Source organism: Chiloscyllium plagiosum, unplaced genomic scaffold (assembly GCF_037043375.1).
Source record: "Chiloscyllium plagiosum isolate Xiang-an unplaced genomic scaffold, Cpla_swu_hap1 HiC_scaffold_23, whole genome shotgun sequence".
Lineage (NCBI taxonomy): Eukaryota > Metazoa > Chordata > Chondrichthyes > Orectolobiformes > Hemiscylliidae > Chiloscyllium > Chiloscyllium plagiosum.
Genome location: NW_028270161.1, coordinates 43,930,135 through 43,953,288, shown reverse-complemented (window position 1 = coordinate 43,953,288; position 23,154 = coordinate 43,930,135). Strand labels below are relative to the sequence as shown.

General features: G+C 37.9%; 1 long non-coding RNA gene across 3 annotated transcripts in view; it reads right to left on the bottom strand.

Annotated features, from left to right (window-relative positions):
• Positions 1-23,154, bottom strand: part of LOC122561649 (uncharacterized) — a 202,372-nt gene that overhangs the window by 27,429 nt on the left and 151,789 nt on the right. The gene's annotated exons all lie outside the window — the stretch shown is intronic.

Sequence of the window (23,154 nt, the reverse complement as noted above, 5' to 3'; positions counted from 1 at the left end):
TGGCCTCTGCCATAATTGGTAATGATGACTACTTCAAGATGTGCACTTCTCACCAAATTACTTTGTTGATATGTTTGAAAATTATGTTGGGGTAAATGTTTATTCCTGTACTTCTAGCCTCTGTAAAAATGGAGAATGGGCATGCCTTCCTCTTAGCTGTCCTCAATTATGCAAATTTGAAGAAGGAATCTACATTACAACATTTGATGGGAAAAGCTATCAGTTGCTCGGAGATTGTTCATACATTGCTGCTTTGGTAAATGATCCTTTCCTTCATTGTGTGCTGATACCCTAGTTATTTGAAGTTCACGTAAGAATGCCTGCTGGATCAGTATCTGAAATTGGCTTTTTAATTTGTCATTTAGACAGATACCTGGTTAGTCATCATTGAGATGCACCTATGCGAAGAAGGACATAAACAAATCTGTTTGGAAAGTGTTACATACATTAATTCTAAGGCAAGTATTTTAAGTTTGTTTATTTACAAACATGCTTGACAAATAATTTTCATCTTTTGAAAATTATGCGAGAATATCTGGGCGGCACGGTGGCACAATGGTTAGCACTGCTGCCTCACAGCGCTAGAGACCGGGGTTCAATTCCCACCTCAGGCGACTGACTGTGTGGAGTTTGCACATTCTCCCCGTGTCTGCGTGGGATTCCTCCGGGTGCTCCGGTTTCCTCCCACAGTCCAAAGATGTGCAGGTCAGGTGAATTGGCCATGCTAAATTGCCCGTAGTGTTAGGTAAGGGGTAAATGTAGGGGTATGGGTGGGTTGTGCTTTGGCGGGGCGGTGTGGACTTGTTGGGCCGAAGGGCCTGTTTCCACACTGTAAGTAATCTAATCTATCTTTAATCTTTCCCTGCAGAATGAATATAAAATCCTGAAGAATGGTGCTGTCTATGTGGATGGAGTTCCAAAACAAATCCCATTGAGGAAAAGTAAGAAAACTCCAGTTATACTCATAAGGGAATAACTTCGTCAACATGAATTTGAGTCTGTTTTATTTTTGCTTTTGCAGGCAATGTTAACATCTTTTATCAGTCCCCGGATTACCTTCAAGTATCAACGGATAATGGTCTTAAAATGCAACTGAATGTTGGTCCAGTTGCACAGCTTTATATCTCACTTTCTGATGATATAAAAGGACTTGTGAGAGGTACAATTAAAATGCAATTAAATTAAAATATTAATGTTACCCATTTGACAACAGAGAGGATGCTTCCTCTTTTGGAAGAATCTTGAAGTAAAGGGTGCTGATTAAAAATAAGCAGTTACCAATTTAAGGCAGTGGTGAGGACTTTTCTTTTTCTTCAGATGCTTAGTATTCTTTAGAAATTTCATCCTCAGAGAGCAGAGGAGGCTGTGTTATTGAATATATTCAAGACTGAGTAAGATACATTTTTGATCTACAAGGGACTTGAGAAGAACAGGCAGAAAAGTGGAGTTAACATTACAGTTAGAGCTGCTGTGATCATCCTGAATGGCAGAGTGAGCTCAATGTGCCAACTCCTACTTCTATTTCTTTTTATTGCTATGTTGTGGGAATCAGATTTATAATTAGATACATTCAGAATTGTCTGTTGCACTTTCTCAAAAGGAGTTACAGTATTGTAGACCCCTTGGTGTGTTTTAATTCCGGGTAGGGTATTTTAAAACTAGGGTAATTTTCTAGCTGAACTTACATTTTCTTGGGATCAATTTGAATTATTTATTCATCTTTTTTTGTTGTAGAGAGATTTCATTACTCAGTTTCTGTTCTGTGGTATCGCAGATTTCTCTTTGCACTGGCTTGTAGTAAACATTATAAACAGTTCCCTGGGGAGCCTAAAGAGTACCAACTATATTTGAAACAGAGTTAAACCAAATACCTTTCATGTACTTTCACAAGGAAACAAATAGCACCTCAGGCATCAAGTAGAGAACCCTATATACTGATACCACATATTTTCTTGTTTTCAAGGATTATGTGGCAACTTCAATGACAAAGCAGGGGATGACTTTCTATCATCAGAAAATATCGTGGAAGTATCAGCAATTGCATTCTCTCATTCTTGGATGACTGCGCCATGTAAATATGAAATTCACCCACCTGGTCCCTGTGTCAATTCAGAAAATGGTAATAATTTATTTTAAGAAACTATTTATTTTAACGTGCATATATATAGAGAGATTTATGTTTGTTAACATAATGCAGTTTGTACTATCTGTTGGTGAACATTTTATTCCAACAAATCTACTAACAATAACAAAGGTGAACTGGCATAATAGTAATGTGAGTCAAGATTAGAATGGTGTGGAAAAGCACAGCAGGTCAGGCAGCATTCGAGGAGCAGGAACATTTCGCCGAGTAGTAATGTGAACTGAACTCATAATCTAGAAACTGAGGCTAATGTGTGTTTGAATTAGGTTTGAGTTAGGTGTTTGAATTTCACCATGGTAGATGGTGAAATTTGAATTGAATAAAAGTCTTGAATAATAAACTTGCCTAATGGTGACAATGCAAACATTGTTGATAGTTGTAAAAACTGATTTGTCTCACCGATGCCCTTAAGGGAAAGAAATCCGTCAGAGTTATAGAGTCATAGAGGTATACAGCACAGAAACAGGCCCTTCAGTCCAACTCATCTATGCTGACCAAATATCCTAAATTAATCTCGTCCCATTTGCCAGCATTTGGCCCATATGCCTCTAAACCCTTCACATTCATGTACCCATCCAAATGCCTTTTAACATGCACCACCATCTGCGTGAAAATATTGTCCCTTAGGTTCCCTCTTACCTTAAACCTATTCCCTCTAAAACAGAACATAAACATAGACACAGGATTGTTCCCTTTGGTCCACAACGTTATGCCAAACGTGATGCCAAATGAAACTAATTCCTTCTGACTGCGCTTGGTCCACTTTCCTCCACTTTTTGCATATTCATATGGTTACCTAAAAGTCCCTTAAATGCTCTTATCATATCTGCCTCAACCACCATACATGGCAGTGTATTCCACACTCGTACCACACTCTGTGTAAAATCTTGCCCCTCACCTCTCCTTTGAACTTTCACCCCTCACCTTAAAACAAAATATTGCTGAACTATTTGATTATCTCTAAATTAATTTCTTCTTATGTATAACATTTATCTTATAGAAAAATATGCCAAAGAGCATTGTTCCCTCTTAAAAGAAAATAGTGGCTATTTTTCCGTATGTCATTCTTCAGTGAATTACAGGAAATATTATGAGGTAAGAATTTTTCCCAAATATTTTTGAATATATTTTTAAATGATGGTCACACTGACTTAATGATGGTTTGTAATGTTGTGACATGCTGTGGTGATCTGTAACTCTGCAGTTCCATATTTGGACAATTGGATGGGGGTATATAGCTCTCAAATTACACTCCTGAGCCTTCAGGAAAAACTTTTATTTTGCCACCTCTTGTGGGTGTACTGTGATGCTCATTCAAGAAATATTGTGAATATGAAAGTTTATGTCTTCTTCAACATCCAAGTGTTGGCAATATCAGCTCTAGATGCAAATGTATCCAAACAACGAATAACACCGAGTCTGGATTAGTATCCTCTGGTCATACAATCTCTCGGTAGCGTTTTACGATGTTGGTGCTAATCATTGTCATGGTGAATTGTACAACTCCAAAATCCCATACAAAGAGAACAATTTGGATTAATAATGTATTTTCTGCATGGTAAAATATCCAAAGGTGCTTGACATCATAACCTGACAAAAATGCAGTTGACTAAATGCTAGGTCAAGGAGATCAGACATTCAAATAACAGTTTCACTGCAACAAAGTCTCTTTGAACCTCCACTTTTTACAACTTCTCATTATTTTGATCGTAACATTTTCTATTCATTCTTCAGTCCAGAGTAGATGACCTCATGCTTAAATTTATTTTCTGCAATTTTGCCATGTTGTGATCTATAAATCTTGTTGAGATTTTAGAGGAAGTGGCAAAAATTGTCGAAGGGAATTGTATTTGCAAGTAGCTTGCATAATTTTCCAAATGATATTTGATAACATTCACCATAAGAAAGTGTTAGCTGAAAGTAAAAGTCCATGGAATTTAAGATATTGATTTAAATAAGGCTTGATTAAATGGTAAAAGATAAAGATAAGGAATGGTGGATCAGTGATTAGGGTTGCTGCCTCACAGCGCCAGGGACTTATATATTCAATTCCACCTTGGGAGAGGGGGGGCGACTATCTGTGTGGAGTTTGCATATTCTCTCCATGCCTGCATAGCTTTCCTCCAGGTGCTCCAGTTTTCTCCTGCAGTCCAAAGATGTGTAGGTTAGGTGGATTGGCCATGCTAACTTGCTCATCTGTCCAGGGATGTGCTGGGTGGGTTAGCCATGCAGGGTTACAGGGAGCAGCTGGGCCTGGGTGGGATGCTCTTCAGAGGGTTGATGTGGAGTCAATGGGCCAAATGGCTGCTTCAACAATGCAGGGATTCTATGAATAGCATTTTCTTGACAAACTAGTGATTCGCTGCAAGAATTTGTATTAAATATATTTATATATGGCTTCATTAACACAACAGAGTTCCCAAGTTTGCTATCAACTTAAAAGACTGGTATCATAAAGGGATAAAACAGAATATATAATTTCAAAGAAACATGAATAAAGAAGAAATATAACAAATTAATTGATATCTTCAAGAAATTAAAAGGAAAGGATATAGTAACTCTTTTTGCCAGGAGAAAGAAAAGGTCTAACACAAGTTGCATAAACATATGACAGAGTCAGAGGAATAATGGAAGTGGAGAATCTCTCGTTCATTTAATAATTTTAAGTCTGAGATTTATGTGTTACTACCCATGTTATTGGGATTATGGAGCCAATGTGGGTAGATGGTGTTAGGGTACAAATCAACTGGATCTCATTCCATGGTATAGCAGGATCAGAGGGCTGGAAACCTTTTTGTATTCATTATAAAGCAAGATATTAGTATATTAACTATTCTTTTCTAAAGTCTGGGTCATTATGGTATTTGTTTTGTCTGGGTCATCATGGTTTAGTCCCAGTACATTTATTCTTTACAGTCTTTTATGTGAAACATAATTATAAAGGATGGACCTTGCCACAACATCTTCAAAAGGGAGAAAGGTTGGTTTTAAATATTGCCTTTTCTTACCTCAAGACCTGCCAAAACATTTCACACCAATTAAATATGTTTTTTCTTTTGCATTGCATTCACCTGCAGTAATATAGAAAAGTCGGCACCAAACAGCGTGCAGCAGATCCCATAGACATATGTAATAGTGGCCAGATAATCTGTTTTAGGGATGTAGAATGCTGACCAGACCACAGAGAGGACACTCCTCTCAGTGCCGTGTTACCTTGTATATCCACTTGGGAGGGCAGCCAGGGCCTCATTTAGGCAGATTACAAAACTCTTGAAATGGAAAATGAGGCACAAATTGAGTTATATCAACCAAAGCCAATAACAAAGGGAATACTTGTTCTCATAAATGGAATGAAAATTTGGATCTCTTCCACTCAAAATGATGCTGAGTCAACTGAAAATTTTATGATTCCAATAGAAGATTTTTGTTCGGTGAGAAGGTAGAGCAAAGGTGGAAGAATGGCATTCCAGAGTGGTTTAATTCAATCGTGAAACAGTTAGGAGGAACTGAATAGTTCATTCTTGTGTCAGTGTTCATAAGTAACAGCAGGAATAGAAGAAGCGTGAACACACAGGAGCAGCAGGAAAAGAGTTTTGACATAGATTTCTGACTAATGTTTTATTGGATCAATAAATAAAGGTGAATATTGCATTTTCTGAGTCCACTCAACACCTTTCTGACCCTGCTCCGGTTTCCTCCCACAGTCCAAAGATGTGCAGGTCAGGTGAATTGGCCATGCTAAATTGCCCACATGTTAGGTGCGTTAGTCAGGGATAAATATGGCGTAGGGGAATGGGTTCGGGTGGGTTTCTCTTCGGAGGGGCGGAGTGGACTTGTTGGGCTGAAGGGCCTGTTTCCACACTGTAGCGAATCTAATGGAATCTAATCTAATATCCACGTCTATGATTGCTATCAGAATTCTGATTTCACAATTGCCTTCTCTGAAACACAATTGCTTATTTCACAAATTGTATTTATTAAATTTTCCATGATAATAACTGTCTTTCATATAAGACATTGTTATAGAATCAATATCTACTATGATTATACTTGTATATTTCTTCATTTCCTTTCTTTTCCAATTATTTGACAATTGCATTGCACTGCTAATGTGCAGCCCTGTTCAAAAAGAGAGGGAGGCAAAAAATGAATATCTATCGGCTGATTAGCCTAACATCTATTGTTAGAAAAGCATTGGAAGTAATTATTAAGGAAGTAATAGCAGAACATTTGAAAAATTATAATTTAATCAGGCACAGTCAGCATGGCTTCAGGAAAGGGAAATCATGTTTAACTAATTTATTAAAGCTTTTTGAGGCAGTCTCAACCAGAATGGATAGAGGGGAACCAGTAAATTTGTTGCATATGGACTTCCAGAAAGCGTTTGATAGGTAGCTCACAAAATATGAAGTCATAAGATAAAAGCCCACAGTGTTTGAGGCAGTATGTTGGCATGAATGGCAATTCCTCATGGGCAGGGGTGAGGGCTTCTTTTTCAGGTTGATGACTAGTGACCAGTGAAGTTCCACAGGGAACATTGCTGGCACTGCAGTTCTTTACAAAAGTTATTAATGACTTGGGAAAGGAATTAAATGTACTGTAGCCAAATTTGCAGACAGCACTTGAATAGATGGAAAAGTAAATAGTGAGAGGAATACAGTTTATTGAGATATATTGATAGGTTAAGTAAATAGGTCAAAAGTTAACAAATGAAGTATTAACATGGGAAAATGTGAAGTTGTTCATTTTGAAAAGGAGAATAAAAGAACAGATGATTATTTAAATGGAGAGAAACTACAGAAATCTGCAACACAAAGGGTTTTGGGGGTACATATGCATGAAACTAGTGGAAGCCAGCTCACAGATGCAGCAGTTAATCAGGACGGCTAATGGAATGTTAGGCCTTATTTCAAGGAGGTTGCAGTAAAAGACTGGGGAAATCTACTGTACAAGGTGCTGGTGATACACATCTGGAGTCTGTAAGTTGTTTGGTCCCTTTATTTAAGAATATATATTATTTTGTTGGAAGCATTTCAGAGAAGACTCACAAATATGATTGTTGATACGGAGGGATTGTCTTATGAGAAAAGTTTAACCAGGTTTGGACTTTAATCACTGGAGTTTAGAAGGATGCAAGGTGATCTTGTGAAATATATAGAATTCTTAAGGGCTTGACAGCTGAGAGTATGTTACCCCTCATGGGAGGGTCTAGGACCATATAGCATAGTCACATGATAAAGGGATGCCAATTTAAGATTGAGATGAGGAGGAATTTGTTCCCTGAGGTTTGTGAGTGTTTGGAACTCCCTGCTACAGAGAGCTGTGGGATCAGAGACCTTGTGTAAATTTAAGGCTGTGATAGATAGATAATTGATCAGTAGGGGAATCAAGGGTAGTGGGGAAAGTGAATGTAAGGACTGTTGGATCAGCCATGATCCCATTGAATGGTGCAGCAGACTCAAGGAGCCAAACAGCTCCTTCACCTGTTCCTATTTGTTATGGTCTTATGCATTAACAGGGCCTGCCTCAATGACTAATTACAATAAAGCATTCCACTTTTGAACAATGAACACTAAATTTCCTTCTTCATTGTCTTAATTGCAATGCTAAGTTTATTTCCCTTGTTATGATTCCTGAGCCATAAAATCCCTCACACATTTTATTCCAGGCATTTTTGAAAGGCCAAGCTAGTTCATTAGTGTGTTTTTATGTGTATCTGAATTTAAATAAAAGGTTGTGACCACAGAGTTGATAAAACTTCACAAAATAAACTCCCTTAACTTTGTCCATTTCCTCAGATGTGCATAAATGCTGCATGCATCTGCCAGAACATTGATGACTGTATCTGTGGAGCATTTGAAGCATATGCTCATGAGTGTGCTGTGAAAGGTATAATTGTGGTTAACTGGAGAAAAGATATATGCAGTAAGTTATCTCATTTATATTTATATTTATAAATCTGAAACGTTATTTAGCAATTATAAATACAAGTATAAAATACATGTTGATGCATAATCAGAAAAATATTACTCAACTGATGCAGGGACTGCATCAGCTTCACACCATCCTCATTGGTTAACATGAGACCCCTGAGAATTTAACTCCCAGATTTCATCTGTAAAGGTCAACTGGCTTAATTCCTACTCACAATTTGTTGAAATAGCATGAGTGGCATTGCCAGAGACAGAGACTAGACCTGGAACTTGGATAGGTCACCTCAGAAATTCCACAAAAAGGGAAAAGGACAAAGATGTCTGGGTGGTGAAGATCTAAACTTTTAATATTCCCTTTATGTTGCCTGGAGGAACAATTAGGGTGGGAGTGGGTCCAGATGATTATCCTTGCTCTTCTGGAGCCCTTAAAGAGAAAAAATTAACTTTGGGACCTCTTCTGTCAGAATGAAAGCCTGTACATTCCAGAAGTTTGTGATTTTCAGTGGTTGCCTACAGTGCAGGCAAGATTAAATGCATCCAATTATACTTTAATTTCTAAGTAACTGCTTAACCCTCTGAAAGTGGTTGATTTTGAATGTTAAATTCTCAGTAGTATTTGAAATGTGAAACATCCTTTGAAAGATCAATTTGTATTGAATATTTTAAAATTAATTACAGTAGCTCAATTTCAATTAGTCATTTGCAAAAACGTTATGGGTAAATGCATTACTTAGTCAAACAAATTATGCTTCACTTCGAAGCATCAATCTCATATTTTATTGTCAACAGAGAGAAAAACTTTATTTAGATGTGGGTTTATTAGGATCAACTCTTATGATATACTTCTGTTACAATTCCATGACTGATGTATGTGTATTTGTTTATAGGAGTAAATTGTCCTGAAAATCAAGAGTTTCTGTATAGTATGAAAGCCTGCAACCAGACCTGTAAGTCATTAGCAGAGCATGATTTTACATGTGATATTGAAGACGTCCCTGTCAGTGGTTGTGGCTGTCCTGAAGGATTGTACTTAGATGATTTTGGGGTCTGTGTTGACAAATTCAACTGTCCATGTAAATTTGGCGATACCATTATTAAACATGGCCATGGAACAGCCATTCGTGATAACGTTTGGTAAGTTGTTTTGTTGCATTCAACTAAATTAAGTGTCATTACTTGAGCAAATATCAATAACACTGATGTTTTCCTTTACTCAGCTATTGTAATAGTGGAAGACTCAGCTGTGCTAAAAAAATATCGAACACTCCCAAAAGAGGTAATCTATTTTCTTTAATTTCTTTCATAATTGTTAGTATGCTAAAATAAACTTATTTTCACTACAATTTTATTGCATTCTGTTTTTCTCAGATTGTCGTGGAAAAATCATTTTGAACTGTACTGAAAATCATAATCAGTGTGCAAAGACATGTCAAAATTTGAATGTGCCCTGTGTAAGTAACTTTCACTTATGCTAAATATTAACTTTTACTGCAGATCAAAGCAGGATAAATATATTTTAAACAACTAGTTTGGGATTTACAGAAGAAGATTCATTTAAATGCTGTTCTTTTGTAAATGGTGTATATAATTTTACTATTACCTTTTATAGCTGGATTTAATTAATGAGGACAGATTACATAAAATTGATTTGTATTCTCTTGAATTTTGAAGGTTAAGCAATGACCTAATTGAGGTTCTATTGGGAGGATAGAGATAAATCTCTTAGGTGACAAGAATGCAAAAACAGGGATATTATCCTTGAATTTTGATCCAGATTTTTCATAGTGAAATCACAAAGCATTTTACACGCAAAGGGTACTGCAGATCTGGAATTCTCTGGAAGGCTGCAGATAATGGGTTATTTGGATAGTCAAGACTGAAGTTAATAGATGTTTGCTGGATAAGAATAAAAATATGTCCATCAAAAATGGAGAAATTGAGCGAGTTTTGAAAAGATTTGTAGCTCAGGTTGAGATTCTGGATGTAGGTTTGCTCGCTGAGGAGGAAGGTTCCAACTCAGTGAGCAAACCGACATCAATGGAGAAATTGAGTTAATACTCAGATAACTCACAATCTAATTGCATGGCAGAGCAGGGCTTGTGAGGTTGAATATCCTGCTCCTGTTCTTATGTCACTATACAACCAGTTATCCATTCAAGGAGAACATTGAGTGTGAACTCCTGAGACAATTTTACATTCCTTAGTCTGGGTAGGAAAGGAGATATTGATAGACCCCAGAATGTGGGAAGGTCCACCCAATGAGTTGAGCCCCTATAATAGGTCAGTGTTCTTTGAAATCAGTCCAGATGGCTTGTCAGGGACAAAGAAGTGGTGCTTGTGCCATTGCATGGTCAGTAAATATATTCTTACTGACCCCTGATGAACTCTGCATTGTTAAAGATAGATGATCTGATAGACTTTATCCCAGTACAACCGTTAAGATCATGAGGAGGTGACATAACACCTATAGCAATCAAATTGATTCATTTAAAGATAGAAAGTAAGCTTTAAATCTTATATTTCAGCTTCCCTGGTGCTGTAAATCCACAGTTTAACATCATATAGCTAGCTAGGATCTTTAGTCACTATTATGCAGGAATATTTTCATTAGTCAATGTTGACTCAGCCTAAAATGTATATATCATTTGTCTATCTAAACTATTCAAATCAAGGTTTCATCTCTTTCTGGCACCACGTTTCCTACAATGTTCAAAATACGAGGAATTGAACATAAAAATTAGGATATTATGTTTCAGTTGTATAGGACATTGTTGAGGCCACATCTCAACTATTGTGCATAATTTTGTTCTCCTTATTTCAGGAAGGGTGTAATAGCATTAGAGGTTGTTCAGACAAGGTTTACAGGAGGTTCTGAGTTATGAAAGTCCAATGTATGAATGCTCATAATTACAAACATAATCCATACATGGCTACAATTTTAAAAACCCAACAAACAGATATTTCCTGTACTTACAAACAACTGCTTTCCATCGTCCTGCATTGTGCTCTTTCTTATGTACAATTTGACTTGCGAATAGACTCCCAATACGGAATCCGTTCACAACTCAGTAACCGCTAGCCCTAGATTGATAGTTGAACCGAGCAGATTGCGTTATGACAAAGATTTGGGCAGACTTGTTTTCACTCAAGTTCAGAAGGGCAAAGAGAGACTTGATTGAAGTATATAAAATTTTGAATGGTGTAGACAAGATGGATGTGGAAAGGATGTTTCTTCTTTTGGTTGAGTCCAGAACTTGGGGAAACTATTTTAACACAAGGGAAGAGATCAGGAGAATTTTTCTCTTTTTCACCCTTTGGCAACTGCCTGTGTAGAGTTTGCACATTCTGCCTGTGTCTGCATAGGTTTCCACTAGGTGCTCTGGTTTCCTCCCACTATCCAAATATGTGCAGATTAGGTGGATTGGCTGTGCTAAATTGCCTGTAGTACCCAGGAATGTGCAGGCTAGTAGTCTAGCCATGGAAAGTGAAGAGTTATAGGAATAGGTAGGGGGTTGGATCTGAGTGGTATACTCTTCAGAGGATCAGTATAGATTTGATGAGTTGAATGGCCTGCTTCCACACCGAAGGGGTTTTATGATTCTACGATATTTCAGAGGCTTATGCAACCTCAGAACACTATAACTCAGGAGGCAGTGAAGCATAAGTTGAATTGAATATTTTTAAGGCAATGTTAAGTTAGAATCTTTTAGGCAAAGGAATCAAAGTTTATTGGGAGTGAATGGGATCATGGAAATCAAAACGCAAACAGATTATCCATTTTTGTATTGTATTGTAGTGCAGGGTTGAGGGGCTAAATGGCATACTTTTGCTCTTAATTTATTTGTATGCATGTATCTAAAGTAATTATTGCCCTTCATCTCCTTAAAGCCAGGTAAATGTGTTCCTGATTGTATCTGTCCAAATGGTCAAGTTGAAGATGAAAATGGAAACTGCATTTATCGTGAAGAATGCTCTTGTTTATATGGTGATGTCTATTTTAGACCTGGAAGTATAATCCACCAGGAATGCAACAATTGGTGAGATTAAACCTAAATACAAATAATAAAATAATGCATCAACATCTGCATGGCATTATACAATGTTGTAACATTGCATTCTTTCCATTCTAGTACATGTAAGGGTGGATCATGGGATTGCACTAAAAATCACTGTACAAAGACTTGCTTGGTTTATGGAGATGGCAGCTATGAAACATTTGATGGACAAAGATTCTTCTTTGATAGCACTTGTGAACAAATTTTTTCTCAGGTGAGTCCAAATGAGGCAAAATTTCTGAATGTCTCTCATTGATCTGAAATTGTTGATCCAAGTGTTGACTCACACTTTGTTCTCCCTGCATATGATCTCCTACACTATTCTAATGAAGATCAATGGATACTCGAGGAACAATACCTCATCCTTTTATGAAGTAATTTGAAACCTTGCCCAAATTAACACTGGACTTCGACAACTTCACATCATAACCATTGTTCCCATGTTTTTCAGGAGTAGCTGGTGTTAATGGTTCACATTTACATTTCCCCAGATCAATTTTCCATTTGTTACTTGTCCTTTTTGTGCCATATCTTTTTTGCCTTGCACTGTTATCCTTTTATTCATTTAGTATCTTCTGCATTTCATCCTACCACAGTCTTTCCCCTTCATTCTTTATTTCCCTTCCTCCTTTCCTGCCTCTGTACTTGCATAAAGACTGTTACATCCTTGACCTTTTCCAAAACTGATGAAATATTATCAACCCACAACATTAACATTATTTTGCTGCCTGACATAATGAGTATGTCAGTATTTTCTAATTTAATTTGAATGCTAATAAATAATCTCATACTAATCTTCACATTTATTTTAATTTTCAGACCTCTTTGGAGGAGGTTGATGGATTTCAAATATTAATTGAGAGTGTAGCTTGTTGTGAAAAAGGTGTGACGTGTTCAAGAGTGATCAGAATTTTACTTAAGGTGCGTGGGTTGATTTGTAATTATGAAGTGGTTGCTTTCAACATCTAAATGTATTGAATTGTGCATGTGAATTTCACCAACAACTGATAAAGCACAGCCTTGAAAAGGACAAGTGCATAGCATCTGCAATATGGACTGGAAGTCAGTGAAGTAGCATTATTCTGACATTATAGCCTGTATGGGTGATGAAATGCATGGATTCCTAATTTGTCAAGTGAAAGTCCTGCTTGATTCCATTTCCTGAACTGGAATTGAATACCTTCATCCACCTTAACAATGACATGAGGCTGTCAGACAGACCAGCCAATGCATTAAGTATCTCAGTGTGCATGTCCGATCGCACTCCGTCACAACTTTCTAAAATCTTTCTGACAAATGAACTATCCATTGTCCCTGTGGCCCAGTTGCCACTTAGTTGTGCCTGTGGTTCATCATATACTGATTCAACATATATACTTACCTCCAAGATACATAATGGGCAAATATCTAATCTGTTAGCTGATTGTCAGATTAAATGTAGTGCCTCTCATCACTGTACTGTCATTCTATCAGATGGATCTGAGGTTCTAATAGGTGAGTGAGCAGTAGTTCTTTGGTTCCTGAATTCAGAAAGTTAATATGAGGGAAGGTGTTAGGGTGACAAGGGATAGGGTTCATGGTTACACTGTAAAACTTTGGGGCTCACTTAAACTTTGATAGCAAGACTTAAGTTAATTATAATCATAAACTAATAGAAGAGAGGTAATCTAAAAGGAAAATGATTAGCTATTGAAAAATAACTCAATCCAACAGCACTATCAGTAGCTTGTTGATCATGTCAATAGCAGGATGCAGATGACGTGTGTGATAAGAAGGAGAATAAGGCAGGAACATATCATCATCCTCAATATTTTCAGTCATGCCAGATACTATGAGCTAAGAAGCTACCAGCTCCATGATGCTGACAGCGGTCATCTTTGTCAGATTCAAGTATTACAAGAGTCCTTTTTTCCTTATTGGACCTCTTCTGCGCCCTTTTGCGCCAGAAAGGGAGGGAAGAATGTTGGAAGCTGAGTTAAACTGTTTTTTGGGTGACATGTATACCATAGTTGAATAACAGGAGGCCTAGGATGGCAGAACAAGAGCTGGGAGGTGTGAAACATTCGTGTGGGCTATCCAGTTGTGAGGTCTGGGTCCTCACAGAGAATCCGTCTGGGTAAGTAACAGAGGTATGATACATTAGGCAGCATCAGATGTTGATACTGTGCCTGATAGGTGATGTTGGGAGGCACAGGAAAGCCATGCTGTTCAATTTTATTCTCTGAGTCATTAGAAAGTTCTAATGCCTTAAGGAATGTCAATAAGCCTTACTGATATCTCACCACAAGTGTGCCACTTTCCTCAGTAGCTGTTCCTGTCTTCAACTGAAATATGGGATGTCTTCCTGCTACCAGGGGACTGATGTGTGGTTTTTCTAATGATTAGATGGGACTGGCTGCAATGTTGCCTTCTGTGATAGGATGCAATAAATCTGGCACATTCTGATTCTTCTTTTGCTCACCGTGAAGGTATTTGTCATCCTGAAACTTCCTTTGCCCTGTAGTTTAATTTTCTACATTTTAAATTCCTTTAAGAAGGACATTTTGCCTTTAACCAGAGCTGAGTGACTGCACTACATGCCAATAGCACAATGCTGATTATCTCCCTGGTTGGTCCCTTGATAGGTACAGACCCACTTGGCTATGTATAGAGGCATGCAACAGTAAAGACGCCCTACAGCACTAGCCTGCCATCATGGAAATCTGTAAATCTACAGCTGCAATCTGTAGGTAGCCAACTCCCAATGGCAGCAGCTTGCCAGAATGAGAAAAACAATGACAATTGCTAGCTCTGGGCTCAAAACAATGGGGCAGGTGACTTTATAGCACTGATTGTTTAAATGTGCTTTCTTTTTTGTCAAAATAGGATTTAGAACTAAAACTAATTGATGGTAAAATACAAACTGTATCTTCCAATGAAGCCCAATGCAGAGAAAATATATATTCAGTGCACACAGTTGGATTCTATTTAGTCCTTGAGTTTGCCAATGGAATGACAGTGATGTGGGACAAAAACACCAGATTTTCAGTATCGCTAACTCCAAGATGGCAAGTAAGTGTGTGTCTTTTTCTCCCCTTATTTCTGTCAGTATTTGCAAAACACTAATTAACCATGACCAGAGTGAAGGCCTTAGTTGGTTTTGACAAGCTGGCATACTTTGACCAATGTTATTCATCAGAAAATATTACCACAAAACACCAAGAGAATAACAAAACACATTTTAACCAAGGAATGTCTATAGACATTCAATGAAGCTAAATATTGTGCCAGTCTGGAGCTACCGAAGAACTGTGCTGGGATTATGTTAATAATATAAGGATTTTGATTATTGATGAGTCTTCAATGTGTTTCTTAATGAATAGCAACTTCACTGAGGTAATTGTTAATTGACTGCACAAATGAAATGAGGAAGTAAATTGAAAACATTAGCCTACCAAGGAACTTAAGTTGTAGGAGATGCACTGAAGCAGGCCATCAATGTATTTAGTTCATTTGAAACCTTTTCATGATACTTGTTCTATAATGATGGCTTAGACACCAGAAAGTTATGTTGAACCTGAGCTAGTTGGATATCACTGGTCTCAGATCATTTTGCCTGAGTGATTTCTGCAAGGACTGTTAGTATCAATGAATAAACTGCATCATGGTAGCTTCCTATGTGGCTGGCAATTTCACATAGCACCTACGTCAGATTGTCAGAATTAAAACTGCCCTGTAAACCAAATTAAAGTGGAATACTATTGTGGTCTTGAGTGATTATCTCCAGCAATAATATTTATCTGTGGTGATGGGTTGTTTGCTGTTCTACAAAAGCTTCAATGCTCATTGTCTTTGTTGACATAGTGCACAAAGAAGACAACACATTGGAACTCCTAAGTGTCCGTACCATCTAATGAACTGTTTTGATGAACTCATGCACCTAGATTAATGCAATTTGAAGCATATAACATTCTTACAGGTCTCAACATGATAGCTACAAGAATCATGCTTTTCCTAGAAGGTGGTGGTTGGTGTCTGGGAACTAAGGGACACAGTTTCAGAGTAAGAAGCAAAACATTTAGTACTGACAATGAGGACATACTTCTTCACTCAGAAGGTTCTAATTCTTTGGAATTCTCTACCCCATAGGGCAGTGGAGTCTGACATTGAGTCGATTCATGAAAGAGATGGACAGATTTCTATATATCAAGTACTGAGGGGATAAATGGGAAAATGGCACTGAGTGAGAAGAATAACTATGAACTATTTGAATAGTTGAGTGGGCTTGAAGGGCTGAACAGCCTTTTCCTATTCCTATTTCTTATATTCATAATTGAGGTCAACAGAAGCTGTCTTGTAGGGATAACAAGTGATGAAGGGTTCCGACCTGAAACATCGATTCTTTCGCTCCTTGGATGCTGCATGACCTGCTTTGCTTTTCCAGCAACACACTCTCGACTCTGTTCTCCAGCATCTGCTGACCTCATTTTCTCCGAGATTCAAGACTGTATTTACTTCAACAACCATCGAGAAAGAGTGTTCTGCACTTTGGAAGAAGGGTCACTCACTCTGAAACATTAATTGTTTTCTCTCCACAGATGCTGCCAGACTTGCTGAGTTTCTCTTACAATTTCTGTTTTGTTTGTGATAGCGAAATTTGTTTTCGTTGTCTTAACTCTCCATTATCTTTGGGGAAAGGCATCAATGTAGTTTTCTGACACTTTGCTTTGTCAAAAAGGCAATTTATGATCTCATGAGGTCAATGTATCTTGTGGAATAAATATTGATGAGCATAGTTTTAGTCAGCTTAAATGATATTTTACTATCTCTCTAATTTTATCTACTTTTTAACTCTATCTTCTTTAGCATTTGCTCACAGTAAAGGTATTCCCATAGATAAGTCCATTCCTTGCCTCAGAATTTTAAAAGTATTTTCAGTATATATTATATTCAGTGCCTGAGATACAAAATAGCTCTACCTTTCTTGCTTGATTTTCAAAAGATTAGCAGTTTTACAAAATGGCATGAAGCTATGGTTTCCATTCTGCCTTCTACTTTGGGATGTTATACTTTTAAACCTGTTTGTTATCATGTTGATTTTTTAGGGCAATAGTCAAAAAAAAGTAGTGGGATCATGCAAACTGCCACTATCCTTGCTATTTTAATAAGGTGAGATGGACACAGTGCCAGCAACTCAGTTAATGCCAGTTTCCTTGAATGAAAAATGTTGCCAGGTTTATTTTGATGGGGAATCTCAGCCAGGCCTTTTACTGCCATATGTTCCTTTATTCCTTCAGTTACATCTGCTGTACCACTTGTTCTCAGGCAAGATAATAGAGGAAAGTCCAGCCATTGATCTAAGACTGATTTTGCAATACCTTTCCCTTATAAAATGAAGCTGGGGCTCCTGAAAGTGCGTTAGGCTTAAATTTGGGCCTATTGAAAAATTTCATTGTGCTGATTAAACTCTTAATTTGTGCAAATTGGTACAATCATCTTTTAAAGATCATATTTTATTAGAAAAATGTCTAATCATATTGTGGCGTACAGTTTGATTTGAACCAAGTCCCTATATTTGTTACTTTAAGGAAAGCTTTTATTTTGCACTTGCAAATGTGCAGCAATTTTTGGATTTTCTTTGGCTGTTCACTGTATATGAAACTAAATCACTAAAACTAAATTTGAATCAATAGGAATAGATTGGACCCAATTTTAACCCTGTGCCAGCTTATGGATTTTGAATGAATTAAAATCAGGCCCATTATCTTTTATTTAATTGGCATACTACTTTGGTTTTGGCGACGCAATCTACAATTTTATTTTGGTTTGACTGTTGCAATCTTTTAAAAGTAGTATTTGAATTATAAGACTTTGCTGCATATATTTGAAATTTATTGCCATTGTATTAACCAAGAGCTGAACTGTTGCTTTCAAACTATTTTGCAGCAATATTGTTTTTAAAACAGACGTCAGTACTTATTGAGAGGTAGAGCAGAGAAGCTGGTTAAAAATGAGTAATGGGATCTAAAGCTTTTTCCAACATAGAGATAAAGATGATTGAAGAAACTTAGAGTCATAGAGTCATAGAGATGTACAGGATGGAAACAGATGCTTCGGTTCAACCCGTCCATGCCGACCAGATATACCAACCCAATCTAGTCCCACCTGCCAGCAACCAGCCCATATCCCTTCAAACCCTTTCTATTCATATACCCATCCAAATGCCTTTAAAATGTTGCAATTGTACCAGCCTCCACCACCTCCTCTGCAGCTCATTCCATACATGTACCATACTGTGCGTGAAAAGTTGTCCCTTAGGTCCATTTATATCTTTCTCCTCTCACCCTAAGTCTGTGCCCTCTAGTTCTGGACTCCCCCACCCCAAGGAAAAGACTTTCTCTATTTATCCTATCCATGTCCCTCATAATTTTGTAAACCTCTATAAGGTCACCCCTCAGCCTCTGACGCACCCGGGAAAACAGCCCCAGCCTCTTCAGACTCTCCCTATACCTCAAATCCTCCAACCCTAGCAACATCCTTGTAAATCTTTTCTGAACCCTTTCAAGTTCTTTCCAATAGGAATGAGACCAGAACTGCACTATTCCAACAGTGGCCTAACCAATGTCCCGTACAGCCGCAACATGACCTCCCAACTCCTATACTCAATACTCTGACCAATAAAAGAAAGCATACCAAATGCCTTCTTCACTATCCTATCTACCTGCGACTCCACTTTCAAGGAGCTATGAACCTGCACTCCAAGGTCTCTTAGTTCAGCAATATTCTCTAGGACCTTATTATTAAGTGTATAAGTCTTGCTAAGATTTGCTTTCACAAAATGCAGCACCTCACATTTATCTGAATTAAACTCCATCTGCCACTTCTTGGCCCATTGGCCCATCTGGTCAAGATCCTGTTGTAATCTGAGGTAACCTTCTTCGCTGTTCACTACACCTCCAATTTTGTGTCATCTGCAAACTTATTAACTGTACCTCTTATGCTTGGATCCAAATCATTTATGTAAATGACAAAAAGTAGAGGACCCAGCACCGATCCTTGTGGCACTCCACTGGTCACAAGCCTCCAGTCTGAAAAACAACCCTCCACCACCACCCTCTGTCTTCTACCTTTGAGCCAGTTCTCTATCCAAATGACTAGTTTTCCCTGTATTCCGTGAGATCTAACCTTGCTAACCTGTCTCCCATGGGGGATCCTTGTCAAATGCCTTACTGAAGTCCATATAGATCATATCTACCACTCTGCCCTCATCAATCCTCTTTGTTACTTCTTCAAAAAAACTCAATCAAGTTTGTGACACATGATTTCCCACGCACAAAGCCATGTTGACTATCCCTAATCAGTCCTTGCCTTTCCAAATACATGTACATCCTGTCCCTCAGGATTCCCTCCAACAACTTGCCCACCACCGATGTCAGGCTGACTGGTCTATAGTTCCCTGGCTTGTCCTTACTACCCTTCTTAAACAGTGGCACCAAGTTAGCCAACCTCCAGTCTTCCAGCACCTCACCTGTGACTATCGATGATATAAATATCTCAGCAAGAGGCCCAACAATCACTTCTCTAGCTTCCCACAGAATTCTAGGGTACACCTGATCAGGTCCTGGGGATTTATCCACGTTTATGCGTTTCAAGGTATCCAGCACTTCCTCCTCTGTAATGTGGACATTTTGCAAGGTGTCACCATGTATTTCCCTACAGACTATATCTTCCATATCCTATTCCACAGTAAATACTGATGCAAAATACTCATTTAGTATCTCCCCCCATTTCCTGTGGCTCCACTCAAAGGCCGCTTTGCTGATCTTTGAGGGGCCCTATTCTCTCCCTAATTACCCTTTTGTCCTTAATGTATTTGTAAAAACTCTTTGGATTCTCCTTAATTCTCCTTAATTGCCAAAGCTATTTCATGTCCCCTTGTTGCCCCCCTGACTTCTCTCATAAGTATACTCCCACTGCCTTTATACTCTTCTAAGGATTCACACGATTCATCCTGTCTATACCTTATATATGCTTCCTTCTTTTTCTTAACCAAACCCTCAATATCTTTAGTCATCCAGCATTCCCTATGCCTACCAGCCTTTCCTTTCACCCTAATAGGAATATACTTTCTCTGGATTCTTGTTATCTCATTTCTGAAGACTTCCCATTTTGCAGCTGTCCCTTTGCCTGCGAACATCTGCCTCCAATCAGCTTTTGAAAGTTCTTGCCTAATACTGTCAAAATTGTCCTTTCTCCAATTTAGCAACAAGAGAAATGGGAAAACTGAGCCATAACATTTATTTATTTGATACAAACTTTAAGATATTTTACTATTCCAATTTTGATTATTGTAGTGTATGTTTTTTCAAATAAATGTTGCTGTTCTCCGTTAATCATATATTAATTGTTTCAACAAATTATTACAGAATAAAGTATTTGGCCTCTGTGGAGATTACAATTTCCATATTGAAGATGATCTAATGACAAAGTCTAAATCGTTGGTGACCGATATTCTGGATTTTGCAAAAAGTTGGACCTCTCCCAAACAGTGTCGTGAGAAAACAACATTAATTTCTCCTTGTGACAGAAATCCATATTGTTACGGATGGGCTGCAAGGAAATGCAGTATAATTTTGAGCAAAACTTTTAAAACGTGCCACAAATTGGTAAGCATCAATAAAAAAGGTCTTAGTTATATGGACAAAACTTTAAAAATATAAAGCGATATGACCTTTAGAAACTGATCAATGCTTTCTCACACAATGGTTTAACACACTCATCAGGTTGACCCACAGGAATACTATGTTGCTTGTGTTGATGAAACTTGTTCCTGTGACTTGGAAGGGCGATTTCTGGGCTTTTGTACTGCCGTGGCCGTATATGCTGAAGCTTGTAGTAAAGTTGGTGTTTGCATTGACTGGAGAACCCCGGAGTCATGCCGTAAGTAACATTTTCCCCATGCAACATAATCAAGACCATGCTAATGAAAAAAAGATGCATGTACTTTGAGTAACTGAACAACGCTGATTATGAAAATCACCTAAAAGAAATTTGTTCTATTTATCTTATGTATTGCAGCTATATACTGTGACTATTATAATCAAGGTGATAATTGCAACTGGCACTACAAACCATGTGGATCAACAATTTCAAAAACGTGCAATAACCATCCTGTTGGCAAAAAATACTCCATGTTTCTTGAAGGTTTCAATTTTTTGTTGTACTTAGTTTTTGGTTCAACTTTATGTGATATATCTCAGAGTTATTTCTTCAAAACTTATTTCAGTATTAGTAAGAATGTAAGTTTATTTAAGGCCACACGTAGTGGGTTTGTAATAATAACGAGATGTTAGTTCTGTAATCCAAAGTTGTAACTGAATGCAGCATATTATCTTTATACTGTCAACTGTTTCTAAATTTGAGATACAGAAACTGGTGGAAAGCAATTGCACTGTCAGTGAAGGTGTTAACTATTCTAACTTCCTGTGAAATAGTACTATCTAGATGGCTGAAGGATATTTAACGAGCAGGTGACAGGAAATTGTTTATTTCAGGAAATTACAGGTAGGCCTGACCAAAAGGCACATTGGTTTATTATGGATGACTGATCAGTGCAGAAAATGTAGCTTGGGGCTAATCAATTGGCCAATTTAAATGCTGGCCACTGTTGACTGCGCACATTTGCTCAACAGTCTATCTGCTTATAATTTTTTTTAAATATAGCTCAATTTCTGCTCCCTTGTCCTCCACAGATTGCTGCTACAGCGTGTATGTTAATGTACACAATTAATAGATTATGCTTAATTTCATCATGTTGAGGTAGATTCAACGTGATTGAATGTTGTGAGTGGGAAGGTTGGGTCAAAAGCTTTGTTCAGCCTGTGTGTAGTGAGCTTAAATGTATACATATTTTTTCACATTAGAGTTAGTCGCTCATGGTGTAACCTTTAAAATGCTTGAGTCAGCTGATTGACCCTGAATAGATCTTCAAAAGGTTAGTTTGGGGCAGCATGTAGTGTAAAAACTGTGTGGAGAAACAGAAGGAGGTTCAACAGGTGGCCCCAAAAACCTTGCATTGCATCTCAGCGGTGAAATAGAGAAGCTTTAAAGGAGGCCAACAAATCACCCTTGTAATGGATTGCTTGCATTTCTTTGTCGATCAGAAAAAAGACAATCGTTTCTTTTTCTTAAATATGAAAATATTTACTTGAATCAGCAAGATAATTAACATCTGCATACGCATCTTACTTTTTCATATGTTTGGCAGCATAGTAGCACAGTGGTTAGCATTGCTGCCATACAGTGTCAGGGACTTGGGTTTGATCCTAGGCTTGGAAGACATCTATGTGGAGTTTACACATTCTCCCTGTGTTTGCATGGGCCAAACGAGGGCCATAAATGCCCAACCAGACTAGAATGCACAACACAAAAACAAGCAGGAGACGGTAAGGACTGCAGATGCTGGAAGTCAAAGTAAATAGATGTGAAACTGGAAGAACACAACAGGTCAGACAGCATTGACGAGCAGGAAAATCAACGTTTTGGGTCAAAACCCTTTGTCAGGACTAGACAGGGGGTGGGAAGCCCAGAAGTAAATAGAGAGAGGTAGTGGGGCTAAGGGAAGAACAGGTGGGATGATGATAGGTGGATGCAGGTAGGGGGTTATTGTGATTTGTCAGTGGGAAGGGTGGAGTGGATAGGTGAGTAGGAAGATGGACAGGTTAGAAGAGGTCAGAGAGGCGGTGAGGAGGAGGAGTGGGGTTAAACATGGAATAAAAAAAATTTGATCCAACTAGTCCATGTCAATGTTTCTGCTCCATGTAAACCACTTCTCAACCCTCTTCATAAAATTCTATTAACATAACTTTCTTTTCTTCCTGCCATTTGTTAGGGACCAGGCCAGACCCCCTCAAAATATTTCAAGAAGGTAGCCTAGACCCTAAGTTTATCTTATTTTAAGGGCAGATGTGAAGTGTGAATTCCAAGTGTGATGCAGCTGGTCAAACCAGTCAGCTTTAAGCAAAACAGAATTTATTTAAACAAA